Source organism: Balaenoptera acutorostrata, chromosome 9 (genome assembly GCF_949987535.1).
Source record: "Balaenoptera acutorostrata chromosome 9, mBalAcu1.1, whole genome shotgun sequence".
Classification (NCBI taxonomy): Eukaryota; Metazoa; Chordata; class Mammalia; order Artiodactyla; family Balaenopteridae; genus Balaenoptera; species Balaenoptera acutorostrata.
The window spans coordinates 62197108-62215512 of NC_080072.1; the positions used below are offsets into that span (position 1 = coordinate 62197108).

Genomic DNA, 18405 nt, shown 5'->3' on the forward strand with positions numbered 1-18405 from the left:
TTTGATTATATATGCTTATGTACACATACATATGTATGTGTATATCTATATGCTTATATATGCTTATGTATAAATGAAATGAATGACAGCAATGACACAAGGGATAGGAAGATTTAGAATTATTTTGTTATTATGAGGCCCTTGCACTACCTGTGAAGCAATATAGTGTTATTTGAAGATAGACTTGGATTAGTTGTTAATGCATGTTGCAAACTCAAGGGCAACCACTAAAAAAAGTAAAAAAAGAAGTATAACTGCTGTGCTAAGAAAGGAGAGAAAATGGAATCATATAAAATGCTCAGTTAAGACAACAAAAGGCAGAAAAAGAGTGGAAAACAAACAAAAAAAAGAACAGGGACCAAGGGCAACAAATAATAAACTGTAATAAATATGGCAGATATTAATCCAACTATATCAATAATTACTTTGAACATCAGTGGTCTAAAAGCATCAATTTAAAGACACAGATTGTCAAAAATTATGACCACATGTTATCCACAAAAAAAGCCCACTTTATTGTTTTTTCTGGTGGATTTCTTTTCTTCTTTAGTTGCACCACGCAGCTTGTGGGATCTTTCGTTCCCCGACCAGTGATTGGATACGGGGCCCAGCAAGGAAAGGGCCGAGTCCTAACCACTGGACCACCAGGGAATTCCCCAAAAGCCCACTTTAAATTAAAGCACATATAGATTAAAGGTAAATGGATGGAGAAAAATATACCATGCTAACACTAACCAAAAAAAGTGGAAGTAGCTATATTAATTTTACACAGGTAAGATACCAGGGATAAATAGGGACACTACATAATGATAAAGGGGTTAATTCTCTAAGAGAATTACTCAGAGAACCTTGTCAGAAGAATCTGATAATTTCTGTCTGGAATCCAGTACTGAATCAAAAAAAGGAGGAACAGTTGTGCATAACAGGTCAGTTTTCTCTATTCACACCATATAACCTCCAAAGTGGGCTTTTTCCTTCCTGAACTGTGTGTCCCCACCCACCACCCACCACTGAATTATCTTCCTTTTATTATAAAGGATAGTTCAGCTTTCTCTAACTCCTACCTCTGAATTTGCCTCTCCAAATCCATCAAGGCCTCAGCTGAACTAAGGGCCTTCCATCCAGTAACCATACTCCTTAAAAGGAGGTTAAAATAAAAGTAGTATGAAAATAATGTGTATCTGCCATTACAATTCCTCATACATTCCAAAGAGAAAGTCAGAGAAATTGACATGTAGAAAGGGAATAAGACTTGTCTAAGACAATTTATCAATCCAAGCCAGGTGTAACTGAACATCAAACTCTCATCAAACTCAAGTTCTCTGTCTCCTAGGCCAGAACTATTTTCACCAGAACGTTGTACCCCATGTGGTAGTTTTTCAGTTATTCTCTCCATTCTTTGTCTGGATAACTCTTGCTTGTTCTTCTATGCTTGGATGAAATATGAATTCTGTAGAGAGACTTTCTTTTATTGCCCCTCCAACTAGATTAGATTCCAGCATTATTCTCTGTCATAGTACCTGTTTTCATAACATTGGTACCAAAAAAATGCAATTGTATATTTCCTTGTGCATTTATATTGAATGTCAATGTCACTCAGTATAGAGTAGGTTTCATGACGATGGGAGGCATGATTTTTTTAAATCATTCTCAACCCACTATGTATTATAGTAAATGGAACAAAGAAAACATTCAATAAAGATATGATAAAGAGTTCAATAAAGAGAAAGACAAAGGTTTTGGATGGCTCATCCATGTAGACACTAATGTCACTAGGATAATGAAAGACCTTGGCCTGGAGAGTGGCATGGAAGCCAGGGTCTGACACCATCAATGAATGAGTAGAATGACCATGAGACCGGGCAGCAGGAGATAAAGTGCTATGAAACAGAACTTGAAAGAGAGAGTTTTATATGATCAAACTTTAAGTTGTGATCAAAATTTGTCATCTCCATTCATCCTCTGATTTGAATCAACCTCTCACTGTTCCCAATCCCTCCAACCCAAACTTTTCCTCAGGGCCTTCTAGAAAGCTATTCCATTGAAAACAACTCTCGTGACATCTTTCAACTCTTCCCTCAAATTCCATCTACCATCTTGCCTTAATGAAAACTTAAATTTACCCTAAGCATCCTACTTTGCCTTGCATTTCATTCAATTCCCAGGGCCAGTTCTAGCCCTTTCTCCTCTTCCAATCATGTAAATATTTCCTGTAATTTAAGGTTTTGTCACAAGCCAGTCACTTCTCTCCATTTACTGAAGACTGAGTTGTAGTCTGCCTCTCCACTCTAATACCTGCCATTGCCTTAGTTTACTTTAATGTTCAAGGATACAGTACATCTAACACACTAGCATCTCAGTTCTATGAATGCCACATTTCCACTGTTAAACATTTATCCATGCACTTATCCAACAAATATTTATTGGGCAACTTTTGTAGGCCAGCACAATGCTAAACACTGAGAATACCATAACTGCTAAGATATAGTCTTTATTTAGGAGACTTGCACTCTGGTAAGTGGAGAAGGCTGTGCAACAGAAAAAGTCCTTGAGGGCTAGACATGTCTGACTTGTTCAACACAGTATCACGAGCACCTATCACTGTATGTGGCACCTAGGAGGAATTTAATACGTATTCCTCAAATGAATGAAACTGACAGATATAAAATGCAATGTATGGAGTAAGCACAGAATGCTATGAGAACAGAAAGGAGAGACAGATAATAGAAAGATGGGGAGAAAGACTCGAAGTATAATTTTCAAAATGTTAAAAATATAATTCTCATTAAAATACTTAAAAATTGGGTGCCTTAATTTTAATTAACTCACAAGTAAGGGAAAGAGTAGGATAACAAAATCAGTTCAAAATCAGTGAAAAAAATAGAATCCTAAAATAAGACTGCTAAGTTAATGTTCTACAGGGCAATAAAACCATAACAAAGTTTTATCAGATGATTCTTAGACAAATTTATTGGATAATGTTTTTTAGCGTGACACTGAAAAGACATAGAATTACCTTTTTGCTGTATTTCCATGTTTTAGACACTTTCTCAACAAAGGCTTCTTTGAGATAATATTGCACCTGATACCTGAAGACTGAGCAGAAGTTGGCCAGTAGGAACGGCAAAGGGAAAGGTGACAAGTGTTCCAGGGAATAAGGAAAGTACAGAGACCTGCTTCGCTTCAATCACCCACTACCCTTGTCAGACCCTGGGCTTGATCCAAATGTGAAAATGTTTCAGTTCTAAAATATTAAACCCTAATATCTCACTTTTTGATGACAACTTCCAATTTTTCCAACTTTTTAGTTTACCTCTTTTTTTTTTTACATAAGTTTTTCCACCTCATAGAGGCCTCTGGTTCCTTGATTCTTCCATGCTATCCCAGGCTACCAGCCTCAGCCCCATCTAAACTCCATGGCTTGACTCTCTGCCCTACTCTTTTTCAATATTCTCGATTATGTTACAGCCTGTTATACTGCTATTTTTCCATTGAAGAAATGAATTTACTTGCTTAAATCTATTGGCAGAACAAGTAAGCTAATATTTAAATGGAGGTTTGAATTATTTATGCTTAAATAACTATAATTTGAAAGGGAAATGGAGGTAGAGTCTTATGTTTTTCTAGACAAAAATGCCATCTGCTTCAAGAGCCCTGTTAGTCTAAATTGAGAAAATAAGCTTTTCTTAAAGTTATTTCTGGGAATTTCCAGTGTGTGAGATGTATACACAGACACAAGTCTCGATAGATCTTTTACTACCTACTGCATGGGTCAGTCTATGAACAATATTTTCATAGTCATAAAAGGACTGAAAATTAATTTCACTAAGAAATTATGCATAAAGTCCAAAAATAATATCTATAACTGCAAAAAACCTACAGCTAACATCATATACTTAGCAGTAAAGGACTGAACATTTTCCCCTCTAAGATGAGGAAAAAGGGAAGAATATCCACTCTCACCTCTTCTATTCAATATTGCACTAGAGAGTCCAGATAAAGTAATTAGGGAAGAAAACAAAATAAAAAGCATCTAGATTGGAAAGCCAGAAATGTATCTATTTGCTAACGACATGATCCTATATATAGAAAATCCTAAGGAATCCACATAAAAACTATTAGAGCTAATAAACTAGTTCAGCAAGATTGCATGATACAAAATCAACATAAAATATCAGCTGTATTTCTATACACTAGAAATGAACAATTCAAAAGTAAAATTAAGAGAACAATTCTGTCTACAATAGCATCAAAAAGAATAGAATACTTAGGAATGAATTTGACAAAAGTACAAAACCTATGCTCTGAAAACTACAAAGCATTGTTGAAAGAAATTTAAGAAGGTCTAAATAAATGGAAGATATTCTATGTTCACAGATCAGAAGACAATATTGTTAAGATGGCAATACTAACCAACTCGCTCTACAGATGCAATACCATCACTATCAAAATTTCAGCTGACACCAAAGGGAGCTGAAAACAGGGAGGCAGTCCCTTCTCCTCTCTTCTCTCTTTCCAATTTCCCACCAGTGCCTCTCATTGGCACAACCTAACTGAAGGAAACCAGCTAGCAAGGAAATCTAGGAAAAGTAGTTTGCAGAGTCCCACCCCAGCATCACAGTACAGAATATAGAATAGTGGGCTTAGATCTAGGAGACAATAGGTAAGTAAAAAGAATGCACAATATACCCCTTTACTCAGTATCCAATCAAAGCTCTCTATGCATATTTAAATTTTCATACAACAGAAGTAACAGCCTCAGGCTGCCTCCTAACAAAATGCAACTAACATTTATACAAAGGATGACATTCTCACCCAAAAAGGGGAGACAGAGTCCCAACAGCCACCATATCCATCTCTGGATGAAGTTAACTTCTGTTTTAGTTCAGTCAAAATTGCACTTGATTATTTTTTAACCTAAATAGTAAATTGTAAAGTTAATCCCAACAAACAATTCCATAAAAAATAAGAGAAAAGGAAGGAGGCAAAATAGTTAACTTATACTAAAATACACATAAAATCAAAGACTGAAATAATATCTACTATAATTCTCATTTCTATAAATGATCACAATGCTCTAGTTGAGGTTTATACTTTTTTTATCACACTAACTTTCCATGTTCCTCTTTCCTTCTTCCATTACCTCAGTTGATTAAGGTTCATAATCTTGTGGAACGACCCAAATCTTCATTCTTAAAGGGTCTGAAGCTTTAGCAGTCTTACATTTATTGGGTCACTATAGTACACCTGGAGAATCCCCTAGTTTCCAGACATTGTTCTCTTTTCCCCACTGTGTAGCAGCAGCCCAATTTTCCCTTGGAAATTAGAATCAATCACCTCAGCCCCGGCAGTCACACCCTTCTTTGTATGTTAGATCAATGACATGAGGAGCCCAAAATAGCCAGGTGACAGTCTCAACTTCCAATTCAATGGAACCATTGCATGTTTCCTGATGAAAGCATACTTTCTTTGAGTACTAATACTTTTAAAACCAGCAGTAGCCAAATACATAAATATGGGAAGAAAAAATTCTAAGTTTTGAGGTGATGAAAGGAGCAACTCCCACTTTAACCCCTTGATTTCCAGGCCTGTGTATTCTAGCTATGAGATGAACAGTATCATATATTGGCCACTAGATTAGCATATATTGCAAATTGTAGGATAGCATCCAACCTCTAAAAGTGTTGTTTCCCAGCTGATATTTTACTGTCTTATAAAGCCAGCTTCCTCTGGATAATGAGATATGTGATTGCACAATAAAAACAATGATTCCCATGAGCTAGAGCTCTTAGCCTCACTCTTTTGCTGTAAATCATTATTTCCTTGGACAAAACGATGAAATGTGAGATGCTATGGTGGAGAATAAGGCATTCTGTAAGTCCATAGATGATGGATCTGGCAGAAGCATTTGGGAAGGAAAGCAAATCTATACCCAGAATGACTATTCTAGTGAGAAAATTTGTTTAAAAAAAAAAAGAAGAAAAGAAAATGTGTTCCCTCAGTGATGGAAGGGACATTTTAATCAACCCCCTGGGTACAGTGTGAAGTAAGGGGCTCAGCATTCATGTTAGCTGTTGGCAAGTTGGGCTTTCAGCTGTAGTGATAGGTAGGTCAGCCTTACAGACGGGGAGGCCCATGCTGTTAAACCCATGCACGACTTTGTGCAAGCAGAGTGGCTGCGAAAAAAGACAGACTGACTTCTACAAAATTGCTCTTAAATGTGCTCCTAAAGCACACTTCTGGCTGGAGCCAGTAAAACATGTGGAACCACATGTAGACCAGGCTAGAATTTTTTTAATGGTAACAGAGAATTCCCCATGAAGCCATGGGTATGGGTCATTGAGATCACACCACTAGTACACGGTGAAGCTAACATTTAAATCTGGTTCTGATTGACACCTAAATCTATCCTCTTTCTACCATACCTCCATTGCTTTACAGCAAATTAATGACAACTACGTGAGTCTTTCTCCCAAATTGCTTTGTTGCAAACTGAGGTTTTTATTAGGTCTAGCTCTTTGATAAGCCCCAAACTGAGGAAAGACTTACGAAATCATATACATCTGTGCTTATGAACATCAGAACCAATTTCACTACAGAATGTGAGCTTCCAAAAATTTCTCTGGAACAAGCTGCATCCTGATTAACCCCAGATGAAGCTCTTCTATATCATGCGGGGAAGATTTGAAGGGTCAGTTTGGGAAGTGGATGACTTATCTGAACATTTGGGTCTTGTAAGCCCCTTTAAATTAGGCTCACTCACTTACCGACTTGAGACTTTTTTCCAAAGCCCCTATGTGTGATAACTCCCCCAAGTTGTGTCCCAGTAAGAAATTAAGCCTTGTTAATGGGAAAGGACTATCACCCACTTCTATTTTGATGCAAATTGTCCCAGCAGAATAAAAAAGGGGACGGTGAAAGTGATGACACTGATCTAATTATCTGCAGGCCAATATCACCAAGTTTTTGAAAGGAACACACAGAATGGCCTGACACAGACACACAAAACAGCCAGGAAACAATCAGGACCTTAGCAACAAGGCAAAAACTGGCTCCCCTCTGCATAAAGAGCTGTTTTATGAGCATTTCTTGTTACTTTGCATTAAGTCCCACAACCTCCCCCAAAGAAAGTTGCAGTCCATTTTTAACTGATGCCCCATTGCCCTATAATCATTGACATGCACCATTCCACCAACTTCTGCTTTCCAGGCCTATTGTCCACAGACCAGTTTCAAGCCCTGGTTTTACAGAAAATGTAACACATAAGAATAAGACTTCAGTGGATACAGAGTCCCAGCATCCAAACAGTGCGGTACTTCACAAACTGTTTCTCATATTATCCTATTAGTCACAAAGTGAAGCCAATGTTAAAATCTCCATGTTTAAATTGAGGAAAAAGAAATCCAAAGAGATGAGGCCACTTGACAAAATGTTCAAAGCCAGCAAGTAGAAAGAAGGAGGCCCAAGTCTAAGATTCTTCATACAACACCACACCGCAGCTCTGTTGTTAAGATATTGGCAAAAAGAGGAAATGAGAGGTATACCCTAAAAATGACCTTCAGTGAAATTTAGCAAATGGTTCCCTGGTTTGCACTTTAGTTTCCTGAATCCAGCCTACTTTACCTGGGTTCCAAGGCCCTACAAACCTTTGCCAAGAGGCTTCTTCTCTCAGCCCTGGCCCTGCCTGGGTCCAGATCCATCCACTGCTCCAAGACCTAACATTAGGGTTCCACACCCTCTAGCACAGGCAGTGTAGGATAGGCAATTATCATAGACTTTGGAGTCAGGCAGACAGACCTGGGTTTGAATCCCATTGTATGAGCTGGGCAAGTTATTTCAGCTCTATAAAATTCTATTTTCTTATTTGCCTATGGAGAACAATACTATGCATCTTGTGAGGAATCAGCACACGATGATTGTTCAATTAAGGGTAGGTGTATCCAAGGTCATACTCTCATTTATATTTAATCAAAATTCTTCCTACTGTTATTGAAGGATAACTGCATTCAAATTAAGCGGTGATAAATTGCCTTACTACCTAAAAATAGCTAACACTATTTAAGGAGTGAATAAATAATTAAATGAATGACTACATAATTGAATGAATCAATCAAGCCATTGGATATACCTGGTATAATTGAATCAATTTAATTAAACAAATACATATTAAATACTATTATGTCCCAGGTACTGTGCTAAGTTCAAAATATATAACAGTGAATAAGATAGACAGGATCTTTGCTCTCATAGATCTTAACAGTCTAACAATTACTCTCTCCTTTGGTTTTTGTTATGAAATCTATTAAAACATTGAACAAACTATTGGAACTATTTGCTTTGGAAGATACCCCCTCCACTGGCCTATGAGCACCATGAATATAAAAGCTGGGTCTTGATCACCTGTCTCAGGTCCTGGTAACATTTAACAACTTTATGTACTAGCCCAGTTTCCCATTCCTGACAGAAATTTTCCTCTCTCCTCTGGATTTTCCTTAATTGTGCACATTCTTGTTGCTCTTCCCTGACAAAAATATTCAGACAGGAGGCTGCCCTAGGATTTATTCCTCAAGATATGGTGGGAATGGGGGGTTCGGCACGGAAACACTTTTAGGCCCAGTTGCAATGTATGGATCCAGAAATTGAAGTTAAATAAACTTTATATATATATATATATATATATATATATATCTTAAAAGAAAATGATGACATTGTGATGGAAAATGAGTCCAAAATAGTATGTCAACTAAAGAGAGCCAAGGGATCAATGAGAGACAAACTGGGCACCGGGGAGCAAGGAACTGGGTTGGAGGAAGCTCGTGACGACGCGCAAATTACCTCTGGAGGCCGGAAGCCAATTCTATTGCTCCTTTTGTATCCTCCCACCATGAATTTGAGTAAGTGGCCCAGGATAGTTAAAGAAACAGAACAACGTGGACACTGTTAATCTGTGGCACTTCAAACCTACCCCAGGGACCAAAGAAAATTTGGACCAAGCCTGAGAAAACTTGAGTGACCACCTTTTTCCTGACAGGAAAATTAGCTCTACCTTCAGAGACTTGGGGCTTGACTTAAAAAATGAATTCAATCAGCTGTCAGACACCTGTACAAACAGGATGCACCAGGGTTCCTTCACCTTCTTTCTGGTGTCACAGATCGGGGGAGGACAGATAACAAGGTCTAACAATGATTTGTACTTACTTATGCAATGGGTGGAGAACAGGAAGCCTGAATGCAACTGCCTCACCCCTGTCAGAGCTGGTAGCTGGAGATCGTGAACATCTGAGAGCGTGTAGTTTTCAACTGTTTCACAGAGGAACCCTTCGGAGTAAATTGTGCCCAGTAGGTCATTTCATAAAGCTCCTGTGGGTAGAGTGAGGATATGAGGTCTGGAAGGCCACCTGCTCAGCCCCCTCCTTATCCCATGCAGTTGGTAGGGGTGAGAGGAAGGGAGCAGGAAGGGAGAGAGAGCTGGGGAAAGGATAAGGATGTTGTGGTTCCTAAAGAGAAACTCACAATGCAGCAGAGCACTGGGGATTTCATATTCTTTCAGGGTTTTATACGCCAAAACAATGGTGAATGAGAATGGTCAGGAATGAATAATAACTGGCTGCCAAGAGCCTTGTTAACCATGGTGATTATCTCCCAGCCAAAGTCAACAGGCAGCAGACTGATAAGAGACACATCAGTTCTTCTGTTCACAATTCATTTAGAGCTTTTTTTTTTTTTTTTAATGTGGAAGCCAAATAATTCAGACTTCCAATCTAGGTCTCTAGTCAGCAAGAAAGCATTTTCCCTTATCCCTCACCGTCTCTGATGCTTCAAAACCAGGGAGGAAAAGGCATCAAACCAGCTGGTCAGAAAGGTCTGCATACAGGCAGGAGCTTCCTTCAAAGGCTTTGGAAGCAGAACCCTGTGTAACTCTATCTGCCTGTGGCCAAGCATCTTCAGAGGCCCCCTCTCCCACCTCACCCCAGCTTTGGGCAGCGGCTTCCCAGCTGCAGTGGTTACCAACCCTCAGACTACAGAAAGGGAAATAAACGGTTGCCATTTATCACCTGTCAGATATTCAGCCACCATTAGTCCTGAACAGCAAAGCCAGACACAAAAAGGCAACTACTAGTCTCTTTCGTGTATCTTGATGTCTTGGGGGTAAATGCTCAGGCTTTTGGCTTTCTCCACTTACTTGTAATCCACCCCAGGAACGGTATTTGTATCTGTGAGGAGGTGGTTACACAGGTCTGGGGCAGCTGGGGAGGAAGGCCCTCATATCTCTTCAGAAGTTCCTTATGCATCACCCTCATGTCTGGTCCCTAGACTGGTACACACAGAGGTGTTGTTGATCCCATCAGATCTTTGGGGATATCATATCAGTGTCTGCTGCTATTAAAGTTCAAACTATTAGTCATTTGCCCGTGGTTGCAAAATTTCTATTGCTATCTGCCCTATTCTTTAGTCCACCAAGCTTCTCAGCACATCCCAGCCCCATCACCAACCCAAGCAGAAACTTTTAAATTCCTTGTGTTCTTTACAAGCCAAGGGAACCAGCAGTGCTATCTTACACCATCTATCTAGACCAATTCTCAGGTACTGTTACACTATACAGTTCCTGACTCTGGTTAGGTTTAGTACTAACCCAAATGCACAACTTCTCCTAGAGACTTGAAACATCCCTAGGCACTGCACCCAGGCCACTAGTTCCAATTCTTACCGTTCCCTCATACCTATCTGAAGACTTCTGTGGTACAGGTACACACTCGTACACATACATGTGACATACACACACCTCAAGCTTGTACCCTAAAGTAGGGGGGGCATGATGAGGACTCCAGTGTCTATCTTACCCTACCTCTTCCATGGTCTCTCTTCTTCCAACATTAACAATGCTAAGACAGGTGGAATTTCTTCAGTCTCATGAGTCAGAGCCTTTCCCTGTGTACTCTGACTGTTCCCTGGACTATGATTTATAGTAGCTATTTAAATTATGTTATAAATTATTAATTTGTTGCAAAATCAATTTAGTGGGTCAAGGCTAGCATTTTTGTAAATGAAATAAAATAGAATTGAACAGAACAGAAAATATTAGAGGGCATCCCCTGAAGTAAGAGTAATACTATTTTCTGAAATTTTTTTGAAGTATAATTATTTACAATACTATATTGGTTTCAGGTGTATACCATAGTGATTCAATATTTTCATACATTATGAAAAAATCACTACAATGAATCTGTTTACCATCTGTCACCATACGAAGTACTGATTATACATATTCCCTATGTTGTACATTAAATTCTCATGACATGTTTATTTTATAACTGGAAGTTTGTACTTCTTTTTTTTTTTTTTTTTTTTTAAATTTTATAGCTACTTTATTTATTTATTTATTTATTTTTGGCTGTGTTGGGTCTTCGGTTCGTGCGAGGGCTTTCTCTAGTTGCGGCAAGTGGGGGCCACTCTTCATCGCGGTGCGGGGACCGCTCTTCATCGCGGTGCGCGGGCCTTTCACTATCGCGGCCCCTCCCGTTGCGGGGCACAGGCTCCAGACGCGCAGGCTCAGTAGTTGTGGCTCACGGGCCCAGGTGCTCCGTGGCATGTGGGATCTTCCCAGACCAGGGCTCGAACCCGTGTCCCCTGCATTAGCAGGCAGATTCTCAACCACTGCGCCACCAGGGAAGCCCTGGAAGTTTGTACTTCTTAATCCCCTTCACCTATTTCACCCATCCCCATACCTCCCTCCCCTCTGGCAACCACCAGTTTGTTCTTTGTATCTATGAGACTGTTTCTGTTCTGTTCTGTTTGTTCATTTGTTTTGTTTTTTAGATTCCACATAGAAGTGAAGTAATACAGGGTTTGTCTGATTTATTTCACTTCGTATAATACCCTCTAGGTCCATGCGTGTTGCCACAAGACAAGATTTCATTCATCCTGAGTAGTATTCCACTGTATATATACACCACATCTTCTTTATTCATTTATCTATTGATTGACACTTAGGTTGCTTTCATATATTGGCTACTGTAAATAATGCTGTAATGAACATAGGGGTGCATATATTTTTTCAAATTTGTGTCTTCGTTCTCTTCAGATATATACCCAGGAGTGGAATTGCTGAATCATATGGTAGTTCTAGTTTTAATTTTTTGAGGAACCTCCGTACTGTTTTCCATAGTGGCTGCACCAATTTACATTCCCACCAACAGTGCACAGGGGTTCCCTTTCCTCCATATCCTTGCTGATACTTGTTATTTCTTGTTTGTTGATAGTAGCCATTCTGATAGGTGTGAGGTGATATCTCATTGAGGTTTTGATTTGCATTTCCCTGATGATTAGTGATGGTGAGCATCTTTTCAGGTGCCTGTTGATCATCTGCATGTCTTCTTTGGGAAAATGTCTATTCAGGTTCTCTGCTCATTTTTTAATTGTACTGCTCGTTTTTATTTCCTGAAATTTTTGTTTCAATTTTACATGAATATAGGCATGTGTGTGTATGTTGGGTGATGATTTTAAAAATGTATTTCCTACCATGGGTTGTGGTCAAAAAGTCTGAAAACCACAGCTAAAATTAAATGTTCACGTTAGGAAATCTAAGCTTCACCTTTGATCTATAAAGGTAGCTCAAGACCTTTAGAAGTCAATCTTTTCTTTCAAAAATGTCTGATTCTCAAAAACATTCTCCTCTTAAGTATTCATCAGTGAATTCAGGTCTGAAACTGAAAGATGAATAATGGACAATTTGTTCTAGGTGGTATCTGCCGTCCCAGTGCTTTTGCCCTGGGTCCCGGAATACGCGAGACCTTGTGTGCACCCTCCAAGAGTGGAGTCTCTATTTCCCCAGCCCTGTAGGGTTCTTGCAATCAAGCCCCGCTGGCCTTCAAAGCCAAATGCTCTGGGGGCTCTACCTCCTGATGCCGGACCCCTAGGCTGGGGAGCCTTACGTGGGACTCAGAACTCTCACTTCTGTGGGAGAACAACTGCAATATAATTTTTCTCTAGTTTGTGGGTCACCCACCCAGTGGTATGGGACTGGATTAAATAATGAGTGTGTCCCTCTTACCGTTTCACTGTGGTTTCTTCTTTATGTCTTTGGGTGTAGAATACCTTTTTTTGGTCAGTTCCAGTCTTTTTAATCGATGGTTGTTTAGCAGTTAGTTGTGATTTTGGTGTGCTTGTGAGAGGAGATGAGCCAAAGGTCCTTCTACTCTGCTATCTTGTCTCTCTGCCCACCAATGAAAGCGTCATTGAGCAAGGAGCTACAAGGCAACAAGATTTATATTAAAATTCATCTGAATGTCCAAAAAGTATATTTTTAGAAAGGCATGTATACCACTAGCAGATCTGGCCCAAGGAACATATTAAGATTCAATGAACTGTTACTCCCTAGTGTTTTGCCAGACATCTCAAAATCAAAGATATCCTGGCTCAGTTATATCCTATCACAAACGTTCTATTTTAATCCAGTGATTCTCTTCAGCCAAACTGAGTTATTCATTATTCCTAGAGTCAAATTTAGGGGCAGGCCAACCAGGCCACTTCCCAAGACCCCAATTTATCCGGAGAGCTAAAGCAGGTCTATATTATATAATATCAACACAGATGGTTTTAAAAAGTGACAGCAACCCAGTTTCACCAGAAAAATCCACCAACAAAGTCAGAAGAAAGCCTCAGAGGGACTTCCCTGGCAGTCCAGTGGTTGCAACTTCACCTTCCAGTTCAGGGGGTGCGGGTTCGATCTCTGGTCAGGGAGATAGGATCCCACGTGGCTCACGACCAAAAAACCAAACATAAAACAGAAGCAATATTGTAACAAATTCAACAAAGACTTTAAAAATGGTCTGCATCAAAAAGAAAAAAAGAAAAAGAAAGCCTCAGAGCACCTTGTGCTTTATAAATGAGAAGAGTGCTTTGGAGGCTGGGTTGAAACAGACAAGACCGCCTCTCTCAGAATTCTGTGCTTCTGATGGGACCTGACCTCCCCCTCCTTCCCCTGTCTAACACTCACAGCCTCACACCACTAACTGCCTTGAGACCTTCAAGCTTAATCTCACATGCACTTTATACCTGTTTAAGTCAGACACCCTGTGGTCAGGGCATCCTCATCCTCTGGGCTCTCATCCCCCACTTGGCTCTCTATATCCAATTTTCTGATGCCTTTGACTTCAGGAAATACCTGAGGAGACCCAACCACTGTATCCCTCTGAAAGTCAGAGCAGTCATCAGCAAATCCTATATATCCTCAATCTTGTACTGTCCCTTTGCCTTCTTATTCTAACAGAAATCTGACTCTCTTGGCAGGGCGCTGCTTACCCAGCAATGCTCTCAAGCGGTTTTTGTCTTACCTCCAAACTCCTTGTACCACAGACCCAGGTGAAGTAAATGTTCTCCTTTCCCATCCTAGTGTCTCGTGACCACGCTTACCCTTTCCTCCTAAAACTCCCAACTTTGAATAATGTTGCCAGACCATACTACCCTCTACCCTTTCATTGTTGCTGTCACCTACTGACTTTTAAGTCATGCTCTTTCATTTCCTGGAGACTGTATCTCACTTTTATTCTCAGTTATAATTCAATAATTTCACTGAGACATAATTTCAATAATCATATAGCTGTTCTTCCCCATGTCCTGGCTTTTGTGTTCCTTGATCTCATCCCCTCCAGTGATATTGTCTTATACCCCAACGTAATCACTCATCCCCATAGTCATATCCTACACCTTATTATTACCAAGAGTTGCAACTTCTACCTCATCTCAGTTCCAAGCATGCCAATTCTGATCACCACCACCTCTTATCTTTCCAGTTTGGGTATTCCAATTCCAACAAGTCTTTGACCCCACAAAGACCTACAATCTATAGATCCTACTCCTTTTCACTATTCCCCACTATAGCACCTTGCTGTGGCTTCCCTCCCATCTCTATCCAGCTTAGCATCTATAATTCAACATAATAATTTCTCCCTTACATGCTCCTTCAGTGCTCTTTTCCTTTCTCGCTTCATTTTACTCTTCTTGAAAAATTCCAACCTCAGCGAGATCCACCTCTTCACTTCTCCTAGCCGGCACCTAAGCAGCTGAACCTGGCTGGAAATAAACACACAACTATGCTGACTGGTTTGAATTAAGTTCATGACTCCTAAACTTGAGCAGACCCTCGGAGCTCAGGAATTGTCTCCCTGATCCATTCACTCTCCCACTTTCTCAGATAAGTATTTCATATGTTTTCCTCTCTATAACCTCCACCCCTCTTCCATCATTGCTGCCTTTCACATAGAACTTCAGAAGCTGCATCACCACATTTGCCCTCACACGTGTCTGTGCCCACATTCTCCACCTTCCCTCTCATGACTGTGAATGGACAGTCTCCTCCTACCAAAGGCCAACCTGTCTACTCCTACAGTGATTCTTTCTCCTCTCCCTATAATCAAGGGCATCACTCCAGTAATTCTCTTCTCTCTCTTTTATGTCATTGATTACTATCTTTCTATAAAATCATCCCCATCTGCATAAAAAACACCTGCAATTCTTCCATTTATTAAAAGATATTAATTTATTTATTTGCTGTAAAGCAAAATTCTTGAAAGGTTTGTCTTGTGTTCATTTTCTCCAGTTCCTCTCTTTGTATTTTCTAGGGAATCCATCTCAAACAAGAATTCACTCCTACCATTTCATAGTTACTACTCTTATCAAGGTCTTTAGTAATCAACACTACCAAATCCAATGACTAATTCTTAATCATAGTTTACTACGCCCATCAGACACATTTGATATATTTGGTTCCTCCCTCCTTCAAACATCATGTTTACTAGGAATCCAAGAAACTGAAAACCTCCTCATCTCACTGACTGCTCCTTCTCAGTGTCCTTTTCTGGTTCTCCTTATCTTCCTGACCTCTAAACATTGGCACACCCCAGGGCCTAGCCCTTAGATCTGCTCTCTTTCCTTCATGTACTCATATCCTTGTGATCTCATCCAGCCTCATGATTTTAAGTACAACTGCCTGGCTGACAATTCTTAAATTTATAAATTCAGTCCAGACTTCTCACCTGACTTTCATACTTAAATATCCAGCTGCTTAATCAAATAACTCTATTTAGAAGTCTAACAGACATCTGAAATTAACATGTCTGAAGCCAAACTCTTGATCTTCCCTTAAAACCTCTACTTCCAAAATTTTCTCTATCTCAATTAATGAAAACTCCAAACTTCTGGCTTCTCTGGTCAAAAACTTTGGAGTCAACATTGACACTTTTCTTTAATACCAGACATCGAATCCATCACCAAGTTCTGCTGTCTGTGTTTTCCAAATATCTATAATCCAACCTCTTCTCCACACCTACGTTTTTAGCTCTTTGGTCCAAGACAACAAACCTGTTTTAATGCGATAAAACTACTAACCAGAGTCCCTATTTCCTCCCTTGCCTTGTCCTCTAAATCTATTCTCCAAACTTTTTAAAATGTGTAAGATTGTGTCACTTCTCTGCTCAAAACTTTTCAGCAGTTCCCATCTCACTCAGAGTAAGAGCCAAGGAGTTCCATGAGGAATAAACTAGTCTCTATTTCCTCTGAATCCTGTATGTACCTGTAATAACACTTATTACACCGAATACTAATGAGCTTGTTTACCAGTCTGCCATTGCCTACTCTGTTAATTCCTTGAGGACGTGGAATGTGGACACTTTTTTTTACTTTCTCATTTCGGTATTCAGTATGCCTAGTACATAGAAGGAGACCAACACATAGCCATTGAATTCTAATTGCACATGACCACAGTCAGTCCTCCTAAATACCCAATTTATCTTGAAGAAAAGGCCCAGGTACATTCCCAGATAGACTATAAGCTCCCTGAGGAGAGAGACTGCATCTCCCTCTTTCACAGTTCTGTCCTCAGTACCTAGTGTGATGCCTACTACACAGTGGGTGCCAGGTAAATGGCTATTGAGTGAATAAATGAATAAGTAATGCAATAAATGTCCCACAGCTCAGGCTGACTACCCATCCCCACAACTGTCCTCTCCAGAACAGCTCCCTGTACTTTTCTGAAAGAAGGCTTCGAGCTGTTAACTTCTTTCAGAAGTGCCGTGTTGGCAGAGAGAAACTGCTAACCTCGTTTCCCCGGCTCAGCTGGCCGGGCTCCGAGCTGCATGGCTGGCCCTGGATTGGGGGAGAAAGGGAAGGGCAACTGTAGATCACTGTTTCAGTGAAGTGAGCAACACTTGCTTCCGCAGGGAAAATATCTTCTTTATTCACCTTCACCTCAATTCCGAAGCGCTCCCGACCAGCCAGCTTTGTCCCCAGACACTTTCTCCTCCATCTCAGGAAGCCAGGAGCCAGGGCCCACTCTCTCTTTTCTGGTGTGTGGTCTGAGTTTCAATTCTGTCTGGCAGACAGTATGGAGGACTCCAGGTCAGCAGGGTCATCAGAATGCTAAGAGGAAATCTGATTGATGAGCAAGTGTCAGCAGGAATGAATGGGAGCCTTAATTAATGACTTCTGCCCTGTTTCAAAGAAAGGTTCCCTTACACCCAGTTCCCTCTTTTCTCTGAAAAAAATTTGGGGTGGGGTAAGGAACTGAGGAAGAAAAAGAGGAAAAAGCACCCCTATAATCCAAAGTTTTCAAAACGACATAAAGGAGACTTCAAAGACAGACATGGTCAGTTTTTTATGTGCGAGACTGGTTCAGTGATTCTCTCCTCTCTTTGTTTCCACGGACAGCTAGGCTCCATTCCAAAGCTAAAAAATAAAAGGCCACATTGTTCTGAGGGGAGCTCGCTTTTACAAGAAATTTCCTCCTCACCACTGGGGCAAATTAACTGCCTCGGCCCTGGGTGCTCCTGGAGCATTTCTTCCCAAGCTGGCCCAGCAGGCCAGCCTCCCACCCCTGCCCGCTCAGACCAGAAGAGGAGCCTAATCCATCTACTCGACTCAACAGACTTAGAAAAGTGACCTGCCTAGTGGAAGATCACAGGTCAGAGTGATAAGGGTGGTAACAGAGGACTGAGCAGGATTTATGTGCAACAAAGAGGTAACATTAGGGTACAGAAGGGTACCTAGAACAGGTGGTATCTAAACTGAGGTTCACATTCAGGAACTTTAGCTTGCCACTCAGCAATGGACATCTGCCACATGCCTGGTCACTGAGTTGGATGAAACAACAGAATACAAAGAGGACATTTCCAAACCGCAGCTCAGCAAGTCACTTAAACTCCTCTGTTCTGGGAGATCAGCTCGGTGCTTTGTGACCACCTAGAGGGGTGGGATAGGGAGGGTGGGAGGGAGAGGCAAGAGGGAGGGGATATGGGGATATATGTATACATATAGCTGATTCACTGTGTTATACAGCAGAAACTAACACAACATTGTAAAGCAAATATGCTCCAATAAAGATGTTAAATAAATAAATAAATAAATAAATAA

At 40.3% G+C, this 18405-nt stretch overlaps 2 long non-coding RNA genes across 3 annotated transcripts in view; both read right to left on the reverse strand.

The window, feature by feature from the left end:
- The window catches only part of LOC103016637 (uncharacterized), a 95799-nt gene extending 81853 nt beyond the window's left edge, over nucleotides 1-13946 (reverse strand). For both annotated transcript variants that reach the window (XR_009009155.1, XR_451465.2), the window contains exons 1-3: nucleotides 13700-13946; nucleotides 13052-13247; nucleotides 9199-9360 (exon numbers count right to left, since the gene is read on the reverse strand). This is a non-coding gene — a long non-coding RNA (uncharacterized LOC103016637). The remainder of the gene's footprint in view (nucleotides 1-9198; nucleotides 9361-13051; nucleotides 13248-13699) is intronic.
- A 52-nt stretch (nucleotides 13947-13998) lies between these two features.
- LOC130708791 (uncharacterized) lies at nucleotides 13999-18216 on the reverse strand. Its single transcript, XR_009009156.1, has 4 exons — nucleotides 18039-18216; nucleotides 17245-17427; nucleotides 17095-17142; nucleotides 13999-15072 (listed from the first exon to the last, which is right to left on the reverse strand). It is a non-coding gene; the product is annotated as an uncharacterized LOC130708791 (long non-coding RNA).
- Nucleotides 18217-18405: the final 189 nt, after the last annotated feature.